Source organism: Ptychodera flava, chromosome 9 (genome assembly GCF_041260155.1).
Source record: "Ptychodera flava strain L36383 chromosome 9, AS_Pfla_20210202, whole genome shotgun sequence".
Classification (NCBI taxonomy): Eukaryota; Metazoa; Hemichordata; class Enteropneusta; family Ptychoderidae; genus Ptychodera; species Ptychodera flava.
In genome coordinates this window covers 17,472,808-17,481,419 of record NC_091936.1, presented here as the reverse complement: position 1 = coordinate 17,481,419, position 8,612 = coordinate 17,472,808, and the positions used below count along the sequence as shown (strand labels likewise).

Sequence of the window (8,612 nt, the reverse complement as noted above, 5' to 3'; positions counted from 1 at the left end):
GAAACATCAAATCAAGCAAAAAATGTGCAACCATCAAGCGTAGAAATCACAATCTCTGAAAAACATGAAAATTACCGCCGTTATTGTTCTCTCTTGTGTGGGATCAAATGGAGGATGACTCACTTTCTAACTCTTTCTTATCATGATATGAAATTAAACCACTGAGGTAGATAGAGTTTGTAATTGCATCGATGCTTTGCGGTGACCAGTCTGGTTATTTAAGGCGACAAGTAATTTATTTTTAATTTGGCATTTCAATACTGTTTAGTTCATTAACGGGTTATGTAACTTCGAATGTCGATAAACACAAAATCCTTCACACTAAAGAATCTTTCACTGTCGAAAACAGAGAATTTGAAAATGAAAAATCCAGTTGAACAATGAATTAATGAATACGGTTCATATTTTGACGGAGGTCGAGTTCTTTGACAAGTTCCAAGCCGTCAGTTCTATCTTGGCCAATTTTTTGGAAAATATTAGAACATCTCTCTCTCTCTCTCTCTCTCTCTCTCCTCTCTCTCTCTCTCTCTCTCTCTCTCTCTCTCTCTCTCTCTCTCTCTCTCTCTCTCTCTCTCTCTCTCTCTCTCTCTCTCTCTCTCTCTCTCTCTCTCTCTCTCTCTCTCTCTCTCTCTCTCCAGAATGAATACACAAAAAGTATTTGTTGATGTTAAAGTGCAAGTCACATCCCGTCCAATATAAGTAACGGTGTGTACATGAGTGACGTGTTACAGTGATTTTAAACGCACAAGATCAATGTCGAGTACAAGTCAACAGATCAGATATACCACACATGCGATCAACATCGGCGGAATGATAGTCTGATAAACCAAAATAGCTTGAATATTGCAAAAGCGCCCAATAATAGCAGGTGGGAGATGTGCTCGCTTTCATGATTCGCACTTTTCTCCAGGCAACGTTTAAGATTGCGGACATCACAAAAGAGAAAAAGAATCCTTACAAATCCTGACCTAAAATACGCGGAGATTAGGTGAACTGCTTCTGAACATGTTGATGTGAATGTACGCCGCGACAGGTCTATAAAACATGCTTCCTCCTAATGGAAAAGACAAACACAGTCAAGCATACACTATGGTATTTACCGCCTGTTTGACGTAGGCAGCCGCAAGAGAGTGAATTTATCCTGTTGTCGACATCGTACACAAAATGATTCTTCACCCATCAGGCGTCGACTACGATTAACATTCTGAGGGAGGTTGTTTTGCGTCGGGGCACGTTCACGGCCACAAAGTGACATTATGTTTGTAACAGATGCAGTGGGTTCAAGGATGACTTCCAGTCTTCGCTTATACCATTACTGAATTTAAAGATAATTTAACAAAATTACCCTTTTCCTGAATATGTTTTTATGTTGTTTGTATGACTTTGTGAAAAGATATGACTACTTTGCTGCTCCGAATTTTAAATGAATTATATATATATATATATATATATATATATATATATATATATATATATATATATATATATATATATATATATATATATATATATAAAACTTAAACCTTCAAAGTGGTTTGATTGTAAATTTATGTTGGCAGTGGTTTTATGTCGTCACGAATACTCATTAAAGATTTCGCACGGGAAGTTGACTTCTTTGTGAGGGTGAAATCCGAACGGAAAATATTCAAAAAACTCACGGAGATTCAAAATATTTCCTTTTTGTGCGTCACTCTGCGATACCGTTACTGCACTACTGCAAGACAGGGCATTGCATCGATAATATTATAGTTTGAATGAGGACCAAGGCAGGCTTTATCGATAACATGACACCTCTTCTTAATATATCAAAGAAAGACACTTTCGGTATTAAGTAGTATGCGCCTCGAAAATGAAAGACTTAAACTTTGTACAAACTTTCCTTAAGGAATCTTTCAACCATTCTCTTTCAAAATCAAGAATAAAAATCGGGGGGGGGGGGTCACCGTGCAAATTTTGGTATTAGAGAAACAAATAATCCAAGATTTACCGATATTCAAAATTCAAAATGGCCGCCAACCTTGTGTTAACTCTACGGAGAAAAATAAAATTTTCAAATTTCGAAAAAGTAAGCGGTAAAAGGTTTTCTTACACCAAGAGCTTTAAAATGAAGCCCCACAAGTGGTATATCAGAAAAGAATTGTAAAAGTTTGAGTCCGAATATCTCTCCATGAGGCGCGTTCTACTTTAATGAACAGGCCGAGTGAAACATACACTGATGTACTGCCTTCACGATGTGCAGATGAAATGCTTGTTCAGAAATAGACGAGACATGTATTCGTAATCTAGGATTTGTTGTTTGGAGATTTATGAAGCTTTTCTGGCAGCCGTAGGTCACTTGACATGTGGCGCATTGTCGTGAAATCGCCCGAAGACGGACCATAAAAATTCTCACGACTTTCATAGATCCGCATAAACAAACACAGACTAGCGCGACACCTATCTTCATCAAAGTGCAAATTTCTCTTATCCAAGAATCATGTAGGAATTGATTATCAGGCAAGATGAGAAGAGGCGGCTGTGAGCACAGGGACACATTCCTCTAGGATAAAAAATGACTTATATTCAGGGATTTTTTCACAGGCAAAATCCTCGCTGTTTGTTTCCAGTGGTACTTTTTGAAAGCACTGAAAGAGGACAACCAACGCTGTATTGTGAAAGTATGCTCATATCAGGTTATTGCAAAAAACCGTCGTTCTTATTGTACACAGGCATTCATTGCTCATTACGCACATCATGACGTATATTACAGTTGATTGAGCAACGATTACATAACTGATCAAGCACAAGTGTTGTGCCATAGACCCTCCAGAAAAGGATCTATGGTTGTGCGGCATTTCTTCCGTAATTTGTGGAGCTCCGTTAGGGCGTTTGCTTAATATGCAGACACTTTTATGTGTGAAGATATTTATGCGGCTGTGATTTAATATCAAAGCACTTTAATCATATCTTCATCTGTGCACTAGTGAATCAATTTGATAAAGTTACTATCGATACGAAGGATTTTCTGAATTAATACGAAACGGTATGATTACTGGTTGCCTTATTTACTGAAAAAATAATAACCGTGTATAGTGACCGTACAAAAATATAAATTTAATGTTAAGAAATTCCGTACAGAGCTATTTAAATTACAAGTACGTGTACATGTCAGTGGAGATGGCACTCCTTCTTACGTCACGACCACCATGCATTTGGTAGTGATAATTTGACATCCACAACGAGTAGGCAATTGACGTCATGACAATCCCATGCTTGGAAAACACGAACTTCAGTGGCCCTGGTGGCCGCTGGAGCGACTTCAAGGGTCAGTGTTGTAAAGGCGTCGGGTGTCATCACGCTGGTAATTACGTCCCGGAAGATCAACGCGAATCCGTTGCCACCTACGACAACCCCGCAAAAATACAAACGACTTATTTGTTATGTAAAATTTGCCGTTCCGCGTTAACCCCCCGTGAAAGTGGCCTTAACCCGTGGATAAAAAAAGAATAAACGGGAGCGGATTGGAGAAAGCACTCAAAGTCGTACCCGTAAGCACGTGATAATGACAGGAACTTCCGCTTCAAACAATATAAAAGCCGCTCTGTTGTTCACAAATGAAACAGTCCCTGAAAACAGTTCCTGTTTGAGTATGGCAGTTCAAAGCATTGGAATTGCGGTAAGTTTGTATGTTTTCGGTCCAAATCTCGGATTTGCCCTTTCCATGACAACCCATATTCCCCAGTATTAGTGTTAACAATTATATTTTTATATTTATATCGTGTGTAATCTGCACGACGGCAGTGTATAGGTCAATCTTTTTGCCACAGAAACAGGAAGCCTTTAAATTTAGTGTAGAGATTTTCACTAAGACACACTCGGACTGTTCTGCACAGCTTCGTAGAATTAACCATAGCGAACCCTGTCTTTCATGTAATAATAATATCTCATAAAAATCGCTGTTATTCTCAATTCTGTTGAATTAAGCTGTTTTCTGATTGAAAATTAGCTAGCCGAGTAAGGCTATATATGTAAGGCTGATTCTGGCTGCATTTCTTGATCAACTCTAGCCGTGGTGTGTTCAATGGAGCGCGGCTACATTTTGTCACATGGGCGAGATATGGATCAGTATTGTGCTCCATTTTTTTTTTGCTATTAAAGGAAGAAGAAAGTACTTCTCGATTCTTCTGATTTCAAACAATCTAAGAATTTCGATGCCACTGCAGTGAAACACTTGTGTTGACATTCAAAGGTTGAAAGGAGGGGGAACTGCTTCTATTTTGAATCGGAGAACTAGAAAGAGCACCATGCTACGGTACCCTAAATTGTGTCGATTTCGTAAATTTCACAATGTCTGAGATTCCTTGCATTAACTCCTTGTAGAAGTAGTCAAACTCTTCATTTTCCACGAAACAAATCGGTGAATTAAAACACCGTAGTTGCCTTAAAAGGCAAAATAACTTTTAAACTCTACTGCAGCACGAATTACCGACTAGACGACTTTGAATTATATATACTTTTTTTGGAAAAATGTCTCTCGGAAAACACCCCTTCAACAGGCCATCCCTTACAACAGTTTGTACTTAAATTTGTTGTCACCCCATACAATATCCAGTTATTCGCAGTGGAAGATTTAATTCCCGCCAACGAGATGCAGGGAGCGCCGACGCCTGTAATTATCAAGTTGTTTATCTCGACCATCCCTATTTTCTGCAGAAGTCATTTAATCAGCACAATCGGTTTTTTTTTTCGATTTCACTGTATCTCCCTCTATGATATCATCACACGCATGAATCTGGCCTGAAGATATTCATGCACTGATATGCAGAGATGAGCTTGCGATTTTTGGCGGGCAGCGTCGGCAGTATATAGGGCCTGACCTAAAACATGACTTGAATGTGAAATGCGCTAGTAATGGTAGCTAAAGGATACTACATGTTGTGCCATCCCTCCCGAATCTTTGGAGGATAGTGCAGTGGTAAAGGTTAGACTATAGACAGCTACGCTAGCACTCAACTGTGGCTTATGATTCCTTCATCATATACACAATTTTCTCAAGCGCTTACTCTCGGGGGTACCTCTGTATCGGGAAACGCAAATCAGCCAATTAATTCAACTTAGGTTGGGAATCGGTCAGTGATTAAAACTCGAACAAAACTGCCCTGCAAGGTGGGAAGGGGGGATTCAAAACTGGTGAATTGGGTACAGCCACAGGAATTGTGTCCTCGGCAATTCGCTATGCAACAAGTACCCTGACGAGGTATATCGACTCGGGAACTTAACACTCAATTAAGCATTTTATTCGGATCTTGATGTAACGACCATCGAGGACAGCAGAACACAAATCAATCACGTCGACGTCTGCATGTGCCGTGTTCGAGTGGATCTTGTAAAGCAAACAGTGCTGTAAGACCCAAGACACACCGGCGCCGCAGCTCAGGAATCAAGTATACACAATGCGTCTATCTGTGACAGGGTACAATCAATTGCACATTCATCGCAGCCACTGCGCTAGAAACTCTTTTTACTTAGACTACAGTTGACTGTGCCTCCTAATTAATCGATCACCCATTCAATAGATGATATCGTTCTCGCTTGACTGATCATGGATATCGACAATCGAAGCGATTCCTTCAAATCAGCAAAAATTGCAAAGGGAATTTTCAGTTGTGTATGTTATACACATATTGCAGACATAATCAAATTCATATTTGCAGTTTCAATTTCGATCGATAACAGTTTTTTTCTCCATCGATACCAGAATATTTGGGCATTTTATTCTTCATTGCATGTCATCTAAACTTTACACTCTTTAAAATAAGAGACTTATTTCACTTTTTACTGCAAACTCAATATTTGTTTATTCTCATTTCCGTAGATGTCACTGTATCACTGGTCTCTCAGCGTGGTGCTCTTATTGGCGATCGGTTGCTACGTCACGGCCTATCCCATGAATTTTTATCCATCTGGAAGTATAGAGGGAGTACCGACCGAATTGGACGTCGGTTCGAACGGATAAAACGTGCCGCGAGGGGTGTATCGGACGGAGCGGAGAGATTCTCCTACTGTAAGGGACCGTGTGGATGTTGCACGACAGCGTGTGTGTACGTTCGCTGCCTGCGAATCCGGATGTCGCGGCGATCGCCCCCGCAGGAACCAGCCCGTGAGCTGGGTTTCGATGCCAATGACAGTCACACCTACAGTCGGAGCCATTGGAACGAGATTGGCCCAGCTGAATTCGATGACGCGAATTCCTCACCGCAAATCAGTCCCCAGGAAGAAGTGCAACAGGCAGCACGTACTGACTTCATCAAAAACCTTTTGTCTCTCCTGTTATAAATGTGTCGTTTTTTTTCGCAAAGCAAGAGACGTGTATACGTCATCAAGTACACATGCCCGTGGATTATTTGACAATTTGAAAAAGTGACCTGGGAAATTTTTCAGAAGCTCACAGTTCTGTATTAAATGCTTACATACCGTGCATATCTTCATATTGAATCTGTTTCATTGGCACTTTCAGCTGCAATCTTTTATCATTTCCTTAAGGCTCCTCAAACGTCGAGTGTCAGCTTAATTCAATATACTGGCATGTAGCAATCAAAGAGGACGACAATGTGATGTTGTCATTTTCTTGAAACATTCACACAAGATTAAAGTGGTAGAAGAACTCCACTCGTGTCTTCATGCATTCGAAGGTCATTCGTGGAGGAACGTAAATCTACCCTTGAAAAATTGCAATGCCTCAGGTCACGTTCAGCTCGCTATGTCTTTTAAAGAAAACGGAAATTTGTCATAAAGCAATATGAGTTAGGGTTATGTATCTATAATTGGACTTGCTTGAGAAGGTCAGTCCAAAATATCAACTTTCTCATTAAATTTCATTTGTTATCGCTGCTTCCCATAGCATATACCCAACTATAAAGAAAATGACAATATTATCACCAAGAGGGTCGTCCATATTGAATAACAACTTTTCAAGCAGTGATTTATACGAACCATAAGTATTTTACTATACTGCAAGAACAGTGAAATTATGTCAATATATTTGGAAGGAGAATTTTTTTACAAACTTAATTTATTAAATTGTCACATCTGACGTGACATGGTAAAGTCGATTCCAGGCTCGTTGTTTTCAGTTCGATTTTGTCAGTCAATGTCATATACAATGTGGCGTTCCGAGTTCCGCATCGCGTCTCATCGCTCTGTTTGCACTGATTCACAAAACGGTGTCAACCATTTCAAAGTGCTTGAAGTGTAGATGGCCCGCCTTAACAAATGGCCTACACTACGAATGAAACCAACATGTCTGTATTCACAAAACGTTATATTTACTGAAAACATTTCAGATATATATCAATTTAAACTGGGTTATAGTTACCGAACATATTTTGAATAGCGCTTGAAATCCACGTTTGTTTTATAAATTCTGACAAATCATAACATGAAGTGTATACACTACTGTTTTGCTCAATTCTAATGAAATGGATGACTCATATACCAAAGGAAAGGCACGCCTTAAACTGTCTGCGTTTTCACGTTGACGCAACATACAATGAAAAATCATTTAATAGTTTAAATTACATGATATACAAGAACATACGAAAGCTGTTTATTGGAATGAAGATTTCAAGGTACTCAACACATGGGCTAGAAAATCCAGGAGATATCGTCATTGGCGAGTGGTCGGCGTTGATAGAATGATTACGAATAGCATACTCATATTTCACTCACGCAATAAAAAACTATGATCTTTCATCAGAGATATTAAAGTCCAAAAATCCCTCGCCAATGGTATGAGAAAATCTCTACAGAACATAAAGAATTAATGCTATTGATCGATCACTGGGCTTTCGAAAGCCTAGGACTTAAACTTTCAACTTTCTCGTTTTCCAAGATCAACCGTTCCACTTGGAGGTTGTAGAGTCGAATACGAACGCGTGACAATGATTTTGATTTTTCAGCGAAAATTGAGAAAGACTTTGGGTCCGTAACTTTTGGTAGGGGAAGTCGAGAAAAATAACCCCGACATGTTGCTAGGTGATAAGAAGGCTCGTAATGTATCGCGTTCCATATGGTTGCATATAGGTGTATTGAATGATCGCCGCATCACACCTGATGACGTTGCTAACAGTACCAGTGAGGAGTATTCGGTTTCGCTGCGAACCCTTTCCAAGCTTAGTAACACCGTGACGATAGTGTTGTCCTTGAGATATCAAACACGCGTATGACTTCTGTCTACTGAACACATGGGTCTCTTCTCAGTACTCAAGGGAATAAGTCCGTCGTCAACATCATCATCGTCGTCGTCGTCGTCGTCGTCATCATCATCATCATCATCATCATCACCGTCTTCATCACCATCGTCATCATCGAAATCTGCACTTCACTTACAGACGTATACCGGCAGAATATGTACAGATTCTTAAGAAGCAATCATCATCATCATCATCATCATCATCTTCTCATCATCATCATCGTCGTCATCATCATCGAAAACTGCACTTCACTTACAGACGTATACCGGCAGAATATGTACAGCTTCTTATGAAGTCATAGTAATTCATAACAGTAAGCGTGCCAAGTTTGAGAGCGAGATGACAAACAGCAAAACGTATCAAGCATTCTGAAAGCGGAAA

General features: G+C 39.7%; 1 long non-coding RNA gene across 1 annotated transcript; it reads left to right on the top strand.

The window, feature by feature from the left end:
• Positions 1-3,227: 3,227 nt before the first annotated feature.
• On the top strand, positions 3,228-7,091 carry LOC139140188 (uncharacterized). Its single transcript, XR_011553959.1, has 2 exons — positions 3,228-3,655; positions 5,855-7,091. It is a non-coding gene; the product is annotated as an uncharacterized lncRNA (long non-coding RNA).
• The last annotated feature ends 1,521 nt before the right edge of the window (positions 7,092-8,612 follow it).